Consider the following 12,785-nt stretch of genomic DNA (forward strand, 5'->3'; position numbering starts at 1 on the left):
AAGCCAGAGTCTTAGCAATACTGAAGTCTTCACACCAAGACACAGGTGTGAGTCTTCGTGAGCCTTATATAAGCCCTGGCGGATGCTCACATGGGACCATCTGCAAAGCTCGACGTGGAGCACAACCGAATCTAATGGACTGGGGTGAGGGAAGCAAGGCACGGATCTGCGACAGCTGAGTACCAGTCATAATACCGCCAAATAGTGGGAACATTTATAAATGTCACATAGAACACCCCCGCGTGTAATAGGACCAGCACAATAGCCCTGCACTCATCAGGTATCGTCTCTACATTAAACCCATGGTACCATCCTTCATACAGGGGATGTAGCTCAGTGGTAGAGCGCATGCTTCACATGTATGTGGCCCTGGGTTCAATCCTCGGCATCTCCACATTTTGTTAGAAAAACTTCTATTATCCAAATATTCTGAAAACATAAATGTGGTCATCTGCCTGGATTTAAGAAAAGGAAAAGGAAGGAGATTCCTACTGGAACAATGAATCTTAGCACCAAACTCAAAGAGCCCATCAGCGAGCTCTGACAGGGGATTTGTGGCTCCGTTATCTGGGATCCTCTCTGATTTATGACCACATCAGCTCAGCTTTGATGTGGTCTGTGGTGATAAATCAGCTGAGAGGAGCTCAGAATACGACAGATAACAGAGTTACAGTCTCTCTGATAAGCCTCAACGGCTGCTCCATACACGTTACCTGTGAGCGGTTTGGCGGCATTATTAGTTGAGTGTATGGGATTATGTATGCTGACAATACTCTTTATGCTGACATTATTTTGATCCTGGTGTTATTATATCTCCTCCACAAAGTGGTATTATTAGTAGAGATGAGCGTTGTTCTACTCGAACTGTTCGCCAATCTCAAATTCGAGCTGTTTTGGGCGGTGTTCGAGCCGGTCGGCGAACACGAACAATTTGAGAAAAATTCGGCTGTTCGAGGTTATGTTCGATAACTGTTCATGCACCAAAATCATAACTGGATTTTTTCTCAGTAATGATGAAAATTAATGTTAATACGCAGTTTGAGTGTACAGCGGGGCGGGGGGAGGGGCAGGGGATGGATCTCTGCAGGAACAATGAAGATCTCCATTTTTTTTTCTCTTTCCCGCATTTGCAGTGGGGAGGTGCAATCTGTCAGCCTATCAGCAGCGCACACACGGAGCGAAGTGCTTTTTTCACACAAGCAAGGGCATGTGTCATTGGCAGTGTATGTCACATGTCCTTGCCCTATAAGACCAAGCCATTTTCCCCGTCGCCACCATTTTCTCACTGCTGCAGCTGCGTGTTAGACGGCACCGCTGTTGCTGTGTGCGCTATACCTTGTTAATTTCAAGCCAATTTTCGCACAAATCTACAGATAGCTTGGGAGTAGGGAATAGTTGTGATTGCAGTCCTTTTAAGGACTAGGTTACAGCATTTCCTACGACTTTTATCAGGCAGGTCTGTGCTCTTAAATAGATAGATTGTGGGAGTAAAGACTAATTGTAATTGCAGTCCTTTTCAGGACTAGGTTACATCAGTTCCTATCAGTTTTTGCCAGGCAGGTCTGTGCCAGTGCTGTGCAAGTTTTTTTCACAGCATTTGGCTGAATCTAGCAAAGCTAATCCTTTTTGGCCTATTGCAGAGTGTGTTAGTCAGTGGAGTAGCCTATCTGTGTTGCAAGATATACCACCTGTGTATAGAATACCAATTTTTTTACTGCACCTAGTGAAGTAAAATCTTTTGGGCATAGCATCATTCTATTAGTCCATCTATACTGACCTCCATCAGGTTGCAAACTGAATATAATTTTTTTCTGCATCTAGCTCTGAAAAAATATTTGGGCTTCTAGCAGTGTGTGGGACTTGGTCTATTAGTCCATCTATACTGACCTCCATCAGGTTGCAAATTAAAAATAATTTTTTTCTGCATCTAGCTCTGAAAAAATATTTGGGCTTCTAGCGGTGTGTGGGACTTGGTCTATTAGTCCATCTATACTGACCTCCATCAGGTTGCAAATTAAAAATAATTTTTTTCTGCATCTAGCTCTGAAAAAATATTTGGGCTTCTAGCGGTGTGTGGGACTTGGTCTATTAGTCCATCTATACTGACCTCCATCAGGTTGCAAATTAAAAATATTTTTTTTCTGCATCTAGCTCTGAAAAAATATTTGGGCTTCTAGCAGTGTGTGGGACTTGGTCTATTAGTCCATCTATACTGACCTCCATCAGGTTGCAAATTAAAAATAATTTTTTTCTGCATCTAGCTCTGAAAAAATATTTGGGCTTCTAGCAGTGTGTGGGACTTGGTCTATTAGTCCATCTATACTGACCTCCATCAGGTTGCAAATTAAAAATAATTTTTTTCTGCATCTAGCTCTGAAAAAATATTTGGGCTTCTAGCAGTGTGTGGGACTTGGTCTATTAGTCCATCTATACTGACCTCCATCAGGTTGCAAATTAAAAATAATTTTTTTCTTCATTTATCTCTGAAAAAATATTTGGGCTTCTAGCAGCGTGTGGGACTTGTTCTATTAGTCCATCTATACTGACCTCCATCAGGTTGCAAATTAAAAATAATTTTTTTCTGCATCTAGCTCTGAAAAAATATTTGGGCTTCTAGCAGTGTGTGGGACTTGGTCTATTAGTCCATCTATACTGACCTCCATCAGGTTGCAAATTAAAAATAATTTTTTTCTGCATCTAGCTCTGAAAAAATATTTGGGCTTCTAGCAGTGTGTGGGACTTGGTCTATTAGTCCATCTATACTGACCTCCATCAGGTTGCAAATTAAAAATAATTTTTTTCTGCATCTAGCTCTGAAAAAATATTTGGGCTTCTAGCAGTGTGTGGGACTTGGTCTATTAGTCCATCTATACTGACCTCCATCAGGTTGCAAATTGAATAAAAAAATTTTCTGCATCTAGCTCTGAAAAAATATTTGGGCTTCTAGCGGTGTGTGGGACTTGGTCTATTAGTCCATCTATACTGACCTCCATCAGGTTGCAAATTAAAAATAATTTTTTTCTGCATCTAACCCAGCCAATAGTTTTGGCCTAATACCACAGTTTGGCCACTCAGCTCTGCTCGGTTACCATCCATTGTTTTTTTGTGCAAACAACTCCAGAGTTGTGAATTAGTTAACCACCAAAATGAGTGGAAAAAGGCCTGCTGCTGGTGGAAAGGGGAATAGGCGTGTTGGGAAGGGGAAAAAAGGTTGTGTCCGTGGGGTAGGTGCAGAAGAAAGACCATCTTCCAGCCAAACTAAAATGTCTACTTCTTTTAGCGGACAATGTGATAAGATCCCTTTCTTACGGCCACGCCAATCGCTACAAAATCCAGATGAGGCACAAAAACAGCAGGTGCTTCAACGGATATCAAGTGCTCCTTTAAGTGGGCTCTCCTCCACATCAACTTCAACATCACAAATACTCCAGTCCTCAAAGGTGTCACCCAAATCGCACTTGCTTCCTCACAGCTCCCAAATCTCCAGCTGCCCGTCTGAGTGTGAGGTAGAACAGATGGTTGAGTCTGCAGAGCTGTTTACTCATACTATAGCCTGGGAATCAGAGGTCGACTCCAGCGCTTCTGTGAATCCAGACGAGGAAATGATCTGCACTGATGCCCAGAATCTTTATGAGTCGGATCCAGGACCAGATGCAGAAGGTTCTGACCATAATGTAGACCCTCATTCCCAAACTGTAACTCCTGTTGGTGGAGACAATGAGGAAGACGATGATAAGACTCAAATACCTGATTGGAGCGACAACTTTAGTTTTTTGTCAGGGCAGGAACAGGTTGGCTCTGAGGACGACGGGTGTGATAACGCACAGGGTGATGATGATGAGGTCGGAGATCCCACTTACTGTCAACCCACAGTCAGCCAAGAGATGAGGTCAGCAGAGGAGGTGGAGGAAGATGCTAGTGACGACGAGGTTAGGTTGCGCCTTCCTGGACAGAGACGTAGTACTGGAAGCACGTCAACAACTGCATCCTCAAACACAACTCTGCCTCTCACCACAAGTCGTGGTGGCTCTTCAGGTCGCATGGGTGCTAAGCCTTGCATAGCCTGGGCATTTTTTCAGATCGATAAAGATGACCCAACTCGTGTTATCTGTAACATTTGTCAGCAAAAGCTAAGTAGAGGCCAAAAAATACATAGTTTGAGTACTTCATGCATGAACCGGCACATGGACATGAAGCATAAGTTGCAGTGGGAAGCTCAGTGTGCTACAATGCGGCCTAGCCGGCCGGGCCAATCACCGTCTGCCATATCTTGTGCATCCGCGGCCTCTTCATCCTCTGTGACTGGGGGGACAGCAGTCACACCTGTTTTGGGGCGCAGACCTGCCACCTCTTTACCCGCAACAGCCAGCGTGATTGGCAGGTCATCATTTTCTTTGGAGGTGGTAACACCAGCTGGTGTTGAGCGCTGTCCGACATCGATAGCACCACCTTTGGATCAAGGCAACCTAACATGTCCGCCTGCATCCTCCTCACAGACCGGCAGTTTGCCGGGGACACCCTTATCAACCCCGTCTAAGCACAATAGCCAGCCCTCGGTCCCTCAGATGTGGACAAGTAAAAGACCATTTCCTCCTAGCCATGAGAAAGCTAAGAGGTTGAATTTCACCATCTGCAAGCTCTTGGCTACAGAAATGCTGCCTTTCCGCCTGGTGGACACAGAGGATTTTCGAGACCTTATGTCCGTCGCAGTGCCCCAGTACCAGATGCCCAGTCGGCACTACTTCTCAAAGAAAGGTGTGCCTGCGCTCCACCAGCATGTCGCACACAACATCACCGCTTCTTTGAGAAACTCTGTGTGTGACAGGGTGCATTTCACCACAGACACTTGGACGAGTAGGCATGGACAGGGGCGTTACATGTCGCTGACTGGGCACTGGGTAACTATGGTGACAGCAGGACAAGGGGCTGCTGTCCAAGTCTTGCCGTCCCCACGAGTTGTGTGTCAATCCTCTTTATCTCAAAGTTCCTCCACTGCTTCTGCCTCCTCAACCTCCTCTCGGTCCTCCACCTGCACCCAAAGCCTGTCTGGTCATGCCACAAGCTTTCTAACTGCGCAGAAGGGATCCTGCACACCTCCTTACTATGCTGGCAGTAGGGCTCAACGTCATCAGGCGGTTTTTACATTGAAATGTCTGGGAAATGTGAGTCACACAGCTGAGGAGTTGTGGTCAGCTCTGGAGAACCAATTTCATGAATGGTTGTCTCCACTGGACCTGAAACCAGGGAAGGCCGTGTGCGACAATGCTGCAAACCTGGGTGCGGCCCTTCGCCGGGGCAATGTCACACACGTGCCTTGTATGGCTCACGTGTTGAACCTGGTTGTCCAGCAATTTTTAGCCCACTATCCCAGACTAGATGGCCTTCTGCAGAGGGCACGGTCGCTGTGTGCTCACTTCCGCCGTTCGCATCCCGCAGCTCAGCGACTTACATCTCTACAGAAGTCGTTGGGCCTGCCACTTCACCGGCTAAAATGCGATGTGCCTACCCGGTGGAATTCAACTCTGCACATGTTGCAGCGACTGTGGCAGCACCGACAAGCCCTGGTGCAATACGTTCTGACGTATAGCCTGGGCCAACGAGATTCAGAGGTGGGGCAAATCACGCTGGAGGAGTGGTCTCAGATCAGGGACCTATGCACCCTTCTGCACAGTTTTGAAATGGCGACGAAGATGTTTAGTGCTGACGATGCCATTATCAGCATGACTATTCCGGTGATTTACATGCTGGAGCACATGTTAAACAGAATTCGGAGTCAGGTGGTGCGACAAGAGGAGGTGGAGGAAGTAGAGGAGGAGGAGTTGTATGCGGAAGGGCTAACATCTGCAAGGTCCAGACGGTCGGCAGCACCAATGCGGCAGGCATGTGAGGGTGGGGGAGATGGTTTTACCAGGGCGCATGGTAGCAGCCAAACTAGTGAGGAAGGTGCAGGAGCCCAGGAAGAAGTGGAGGACGAACTGATGGAAGACTCATCAGATGAGGGAGACCTTGATCACATTTCTGTTGTGCGAGGTTGGGGGGAGAGGACAGAGGAAGGAAGCATGATTGTTACCTCGCCACCAACACAACAGGGACTTGGTGCTCCTGGATGCGCAACACACATGAGTGCCTTCTTGCTGCACTACCTGCAACATGACCCTCGAATTGTGAGAATTAGAAATAATCCTGACTACTGGGTTGCCACACTGTTAGATCCCCGGTACAAAAGTAAATTTGCAGAAATTATTCCTGCCATAGAAAGGGATGCACGCATGCAGCAGTATCAGCAGAGACTGTTGCAGAATCTTACATGTGCTTTTCCACAAAATACCAGTGGTGCACGTAGTGAATCTCACAGTTCCAACTTGCCAACCGTGGGACCGTCAAGTGTTCAGCACTCAAACCGTAACAGAACCACAGTATCTGCTGGTAACATCAATTTTGCGGAATCATTTCACCACTTTTTTAGCCCATCCTTTGCAAGGCCACAGGAGACAAGAAGTCTGACACATAGTCAACGCCTAGAGACGATGGTACAGGAGTATCTCCAAGTAAACATTGAAGCCACGACTGTGTCACTGGACCCTTGCTCTATTTGGGCTTCCAATCTGGATAAATGGCCGGAGCTAGCCACTTACGCCTTGGAGATCTTGTCATGCCCCGCAGCCAGCGTTCTGTCTGAACGTGTGTTCAGCGCTGCTGGTGGTGTGCTGACAGATAAGCGCACGCGGCTCTCCACTGATAATGTAGACAGACTCACGTTCATAAAGATGAACAAATCATGGATCCGAAACGACTTTTCTACCCCTGTGTCATCCTGGGGAGAGTAAAAGCTTGATGATTGGTTAAAATCACCCTACCAACCGTTTTAAGCTTTCAAATTACTAATCATGTTTATCTGTATCTTGACTGGAAAATAATTTGGGCTTTGTAGCAGTGTGCAGCACTGATCCTATTAGGCCATCTATACTAAAGCTTCACCAGATTTAAAATTAAAAATAATTTTTAGCTGCATCTAGCCCGGAAAATAATTTTGGGGCTCCGAGATGCGCAAGGCACATAAGTGCCTTCTTGCTGCACTACCTGCAGCATGACCCTCATATTGTCAGAATTCGAAGTAATCATGACTACTGGGTTGCCACACTCTTAGATCCCCCAAACTTTTCGATCAACCTTTTCATTTTAATAAAGACCAAAAAAATGGTCATTTTTGAAATTATAAGCATTAGCAGGTTGTTAGAAACTGAAATCAAACAGTTTTCAACTCAAAACTTTATTCTAGGTGATGTTACATTTTCACATAGGACCCCTTGTTCGAAAGGAGCTTCTGAACTCTCTCGTCCATTGAATTTGTCAGGTTTTGGATGGTTTCTGCTTCAATTGTTTTGCATGAGGACAGAATACCCTCCCAGAGCTGTTGCTTAGATGTGAACTGCCTCCCGCCATCATAGACACTCCTTTTAATGATGCTCCAAAGGTTCTGAATGGGGTAGAGGTCAGGGGAGCATGGGGGTCACACCATAAGTTTGTCCCCTTTTATGCCCATATCAGCCAGAGATGCAGATGTTTTATGTGCAGCATGAGATGGTGCATTATGATGCAGAAAAATGATCTTGCTGTGAAATACACGGTTCTTCTTCTTGAACCATGGCAGGAAGTGCTGTTTGAGAAAATCCACATACATTATGGAGTTCATCTTTAGCGCCTTCAGGGATCCTAAAGGGGCCGACAATCTCTCTCCCCATGATTCCAGCCCAAAACATTACTCCACCTCCTCCTTGTTGGCGCTGTAGCCGTGTTTGCGTGGGGTGTCCATCAACCAGCCATCCTCCACTCCATCCATCTGGACCATCGAGCGCTGCACGGCACTCATCCGTGAACAAAACAGTTTTGAAATCAGTCTTCATGTAATGTTTGGCCCACTGGAGCCGTTTCTGCTTGTGTGAAGTGGATAGAGGAGGTCGACAGGATGGCGCATGCACAGCTGCAAACCTCTGAAGGACCCTGCATCTTGTTGTTCGGGGGACGTTGGAGGCACAAGCAGCTTCAAAAACTTGTCTGCTGCTATGACAAGGCTTTTTTGTCGCTGCTCTTTCAACCTGACGTAATTGCCTGTAGGAAAGAGTCCTCAATTTGCCCTTATCAGCACGCACACGTGTGTACTGTGAATCAGCTACATACTTCTTGATTGCCAAGACACTTCATCCTGATCATCGCACAATGTTGATTGTAGTCATGCCTTGACCTAAACACTCCACAATTTGTTGCTTCTCAGCAGCCGACACATCCTTTTTCTTTCCCATTTTGGCAGAAAATGTAGGCTGCTTAATAATGTGAGAGAGCCTTCTTAAGTAGTCTTGCCTTTCATTGGACACACCTGCCAAACTAATTAGCACAGGTGTCTGCAATTGCTTACAGTGATATAAAGAGCCCTGACACACATCACCATCAATGAGTTTAACTGACAAACAAACAAATTCTTCCCTTATCACTCCTAAACACTTTTTGCATAATAATTTGGAACACAGTGTACATGTGCTTTTCCACAAAACACCAGTGGTTCACGTAGTGAATCTTACTGTTCTAACTTGCCAACCGTGGTCTGTATGGAGTTGTTCAATAAAGGGCCCAAAATTAAGATAACATAGATGGGAGAGGTCTCTATGAATAGGAATTCCTAAGTATTTGATACCCTGTGAGGACCAGGCAAAGGGAAAGTTGGACTGGATGGAATCCTATATGGATTTGGGGAGGGAGACATCGAGGGCCTCAGACTTCGCTGCATTGATTTTAAAATTTTACCATGTAACAAAGTGATCTATTTCAGCCATAACAGCATGGATGGATATATGTGATTGAGTGATATATACTAGGACATCATCAGCAAATAGAGAGCACTTGTACTCGGTGCCTCCCACCTCAATCCACCTAATATTGGGGTTATGGCGAATTGATGAGAGCAGGTGCTCCGTCACTAGGATGTATAAGAGAGGGGACAGAGGACATCACTGCCTTGTCCCATTGGTGATTGTGAAAGGTGATGAAAATGTTCTGACGCACCCCCTGGGCCTTGGGACACCCGGAGCCGGACCCTTTTTGGTGGATGCTGGTGGTTGTAGTCTTCGTGGCGGCGACCCAGTTCCGTGGCTCAGGGCGGTCAAACCAGTGGCTGAACTATTTATGTGGTTTTCATGTTTAAATGTCCGACTACGCCACCCGTGGATTGCGGTCAGAGTGAACCGCCGCTACAGGGCAGACCGCTGAGGCTGGTGTTGTGGGTGCAGCAGAGCGTAGCATAACTCCCCACGGGAGGAGTATAGCCTCAGGGCAGTGTATGCGGAGGATGGGGGTGATGGTGCAGGGCAGCAGCAGTAACGACACGGAGTCAGTGATGCAGTTCAGGGCCTTTACTCACAGTTCTTATTATCCAGACCACGTCTGCAGGTAACGGCTGCCCACGTCGTACTGTGCTCACCAGGTGAGGGGCTCAGACAACTCCCAGATAACTTTGGAGCACTTCACAGGACCCCCTTTGTGTGTCCTTTGTCTGGCCTTTCTTACCAACACTTCTGTCCGGCTGCCTCGGGCCTCCTCTTGGTAAACTTGGCGCCAGTTTCCCTGACCCTATGTGGTGCCTTCCTAGCGGGTGTAGCGAGGGGCTGCGCCACATAAAATGTCAGAGCCTCCGGTTTCTAGCTGAGGGTCGTTTCCTGCCTCCACTAGTTCGGGGACCGGTCTCCCCCTTTGGCCTGACCCCTCCACGCAGGTGGATTCGGGCGTGCGGTGGCGACTCGCCCGTCCGCACCCCTGGGATCCCTTCATTCCTCGTTCCTGGAGCCTTCTCCGCTCCTCTTCCTTCCTTCTCCCTCTTCCAGGCCTGGGCCTCTGTTACTAGGCCCGCCTCCGGAGCAGAGCTCATGCAGAGCCCCTGCTCCCTGCCACTTCTGCTCAGACTTCTCTGCACTGAACTAAGATGGTGCCCACCTTTTATACTCCCTTCTCAATGCACCCAGGAACTGCTTCCTCCCTGCTCCTGCACTACAGGGTTCCCCTTCCTCAGTGTTCCCTCCCCCCACTCCAGCCAGGGACAGGGACTGTCGTGCCCATCTCACGGGCATATTGGTCGCCCTGCCCCACGGCAATGTGGTGTAATGCATGCAGGTGTCGGGTCCTGATCCACACTCCATCCTTACCTGAGAGTGAGATATCACACCTCTGGGTGAGGTGCAATACGTCTTTAGCAACCGAGCCCTCAGGGTGCTACAGTTCCATTTATCTTCAGCCTAGGTGACGTATTGCGATACAGGGCCGTGATTTTGGCTATAAAAGGGTCCCCTAGACCCCTACCCCAAGCTTTTTAAGAGAATCATATATGGCGTGCCAGGAGACTCTATGGAATGCTTTCTCAGCATCCAACGAGAGTATCTAATTACAAATTTTTAACTGCATCTAGCCCAGGAAATACTTTGTGCCTAGTAGCAGTGTCTGCTAGTAAGCGGATTATCCCGGCTGTTAAGCAAGCTGCACCACCTGTAGTTTAGACACTTAATTTTTTCAAAGGAAATGCTTCGGGACCATGGGATACTTAGTGAAGAGCATCAGGAGGCACCCCAAGGCATAGGGGCTGGGACTGGCAGTAGGATGCCTTGCGGTGGACAGCCGAGCTCGATCCTTATAAAAGCTTTTTAACTGCAGCAGCTTTAGTGGACGCTACTGGAGCTGGAATTACCGCGGCTGCTGGCATGAGACTTGCCCTCCAATAGATCCTTGTAAATGGATTTAAAGTGTATTCATTCAAATTAGAGAGACAATTTAAATTAAAAAGCTTAGAGCTGCCTCCACCACAGGGGGGCTCGCTCGACCCACCAGCGGACAGGCACCAGTATTGGGAGAGGGGGGCTGGCCGTCAGGGTTCACCGCGGCTCTGGCACAAACCCGGCGACACGGAGGTGGCACGGGCAGGAGCGGACTGGCCGTGTCGGCTTCTCACTTTTTGGATTTTAGAAGGGCATGACATGCCTATATCTGTGTCTCCCCCTCCTTTTACTCCTCCACCTCTTTTATTTTCGCATGACTATATGTACTTGTCACTTTTCCATGTGTTAGTTATGTCTTCTGAGCAGTTTGTCAGCTTTTGGACACCTTTGAAGGTGTTTTCTATGTGTTTCTATGTGTTTTTGTTTGCCTGCCATTGGTTTTAACGGTGTTCGAAGGTGTTCGACGAACAGTTCGACGAACAGTTCGGCGAACACACGGGTGTTCGACGAACCGAACCGAACTCGAACACTACGGGGGTGGCTCAACACTAATTATTAGAACACTATATGTTACTATTATGTGGGCAATGTATGGCAGCATTACGTGGTGGTCTTCATTGTGCATTGCCATATGGACATTGTATTGTGATGTTATTTTGTATTTCATTGTCACAATGTTGTCCAACATTTATGTATGCTACATAGCAGAATGCCCCTCCATAATAGTGTGGAGGTTTCACCAATTTAAGTTACACCAGGTAACTGCTCTCCTCCAAATTAAAGATGTCCGAGTGCATGCAGAGAAGCTAATTAACCAAATCTGCTAATCTGGTTGAAAAACTTCACTCAGAGACTGAACCACGCAAAATGGCATACATTATTACGTAGACATGGGGTTATATAGTATTCCACTCCTAGGTGGGATTAGTAAAATTCATTGCTCTTTCTGATAACTTGGCACACTGCAATTTGCTCATTCATGTATCTCTTGGCCTCAGTAACTCCTTAGGAATTCTGATGGGAGGGGTGAGTTCGTCTCTCAGCGCCAACTTTGTCAACTCGACATGAATCTCTCTGTTATCAGCCATGCACATGTAGCACCCTGAGGACTCGGCTGCTACAGGGGTATTGCACCTCGACCCAGGGGTGTGGTATTCCACTCCCGGGTAAGGATGGAGTGTGGGACTGAGCTCAGTAGGCTGCATGCACTACATACATCCCATTTCCGGGGGACGGAACTACGGTACTCCCACCAAGTAGATGTGCAGGTACGACAGCGTCTGTCCCTGGCTGGAGTGGGAGGGGGGGAGGAACATCCCAGTAGTGTAGGGGCAGATAGGGGAGGGGCTCTGGGCATAGAAGTAGGAGCCCATTGGGTGCTAGTCACCTGGGCTCACACATAGAGGGAGTATATAAGGTGGGCACCATCTAGAGACAGGGTCAGTCAGTTCAGAGAGTCCAGGAGAGTTCAGAGAGGAGCTCAGCCAGAGAGGGCTGACAGGAGCTGTGGCTCCGGCTGGGCCCAGCTCCAGGGCCAGGCCTGAAGCAGAGAGAAGGAGGAAGAAAGGCCCGGAGACATAAGACCAAGAGGGAACCCTGAGATCCCAGAATTAAGCCAGAAGGGTGAAGGGTTGGCAGAAGAGGGCACCGGATCCCAAGCTGGCGGAGGCAAAAGTAACCCTTAACCAGGAACCGGAGGTCGTGGTCAAACTTTGCCACGACCCTCACCACATCCACCAGGAAGGTACACCAAGAGTAGGGTCAGGAAAGCCAGAGAAGGTTTTACCATAGAAGGCCCAAGGGAACCGGACAAAGGTGGATCCCTGGTGGGGACGGCCAGCAGAGAGAGAAAGAGAAGGGAGCTCAGGACCACGCTCCAGAACTGCCTGGGGGTTAGCCGAGTCCCACACCTGGTGAATGCAGCACGGCTCGGGTGGTCACTCAAGGCCAGAGTGACTGAAGGAACACCTGTGAGTAAAAACCCTGAAACTGCATCTCACGTCTCTGACTCTCCTTTCTGCACTATCACTA

General features: G+C 47.8%; 1 non-coding gene across 1 annotated transcript; it reads left to right on the top strand.

Moving 5' to 3' along the window:
• The first annotated feature begins 322 nt into the window (after positions 1–322).
• TRNAV-CAC (transfer RNA valine (anticodon CAC)) lies at positions 323–394 on the top strand. The gene has a single exon. It is a non-coding gene; the product is annotated as a tRNA-Val (tRNA).
• The last annotated feature ends 12,391 nt before the right edge of the window (positions 395–12,785 follow it).

Source organism: Phyllobates terribilis, unplaced genomic scaffold (genome assembly GCF_046119375.1).
Source record: "Phyllobates terribilis strain yellow unplaced genomic scaffold, ASM4611937v1 Scaffold_3__8_contigs__length_932513732, whole genome shotgun sequence".
Classification (NCBI taxonomy): Eukaryota; Metazoa; Chordata; class Amphibia; order Anura; family Dendrobatidae; genus Phyllobates; species Phyllobates terribilis.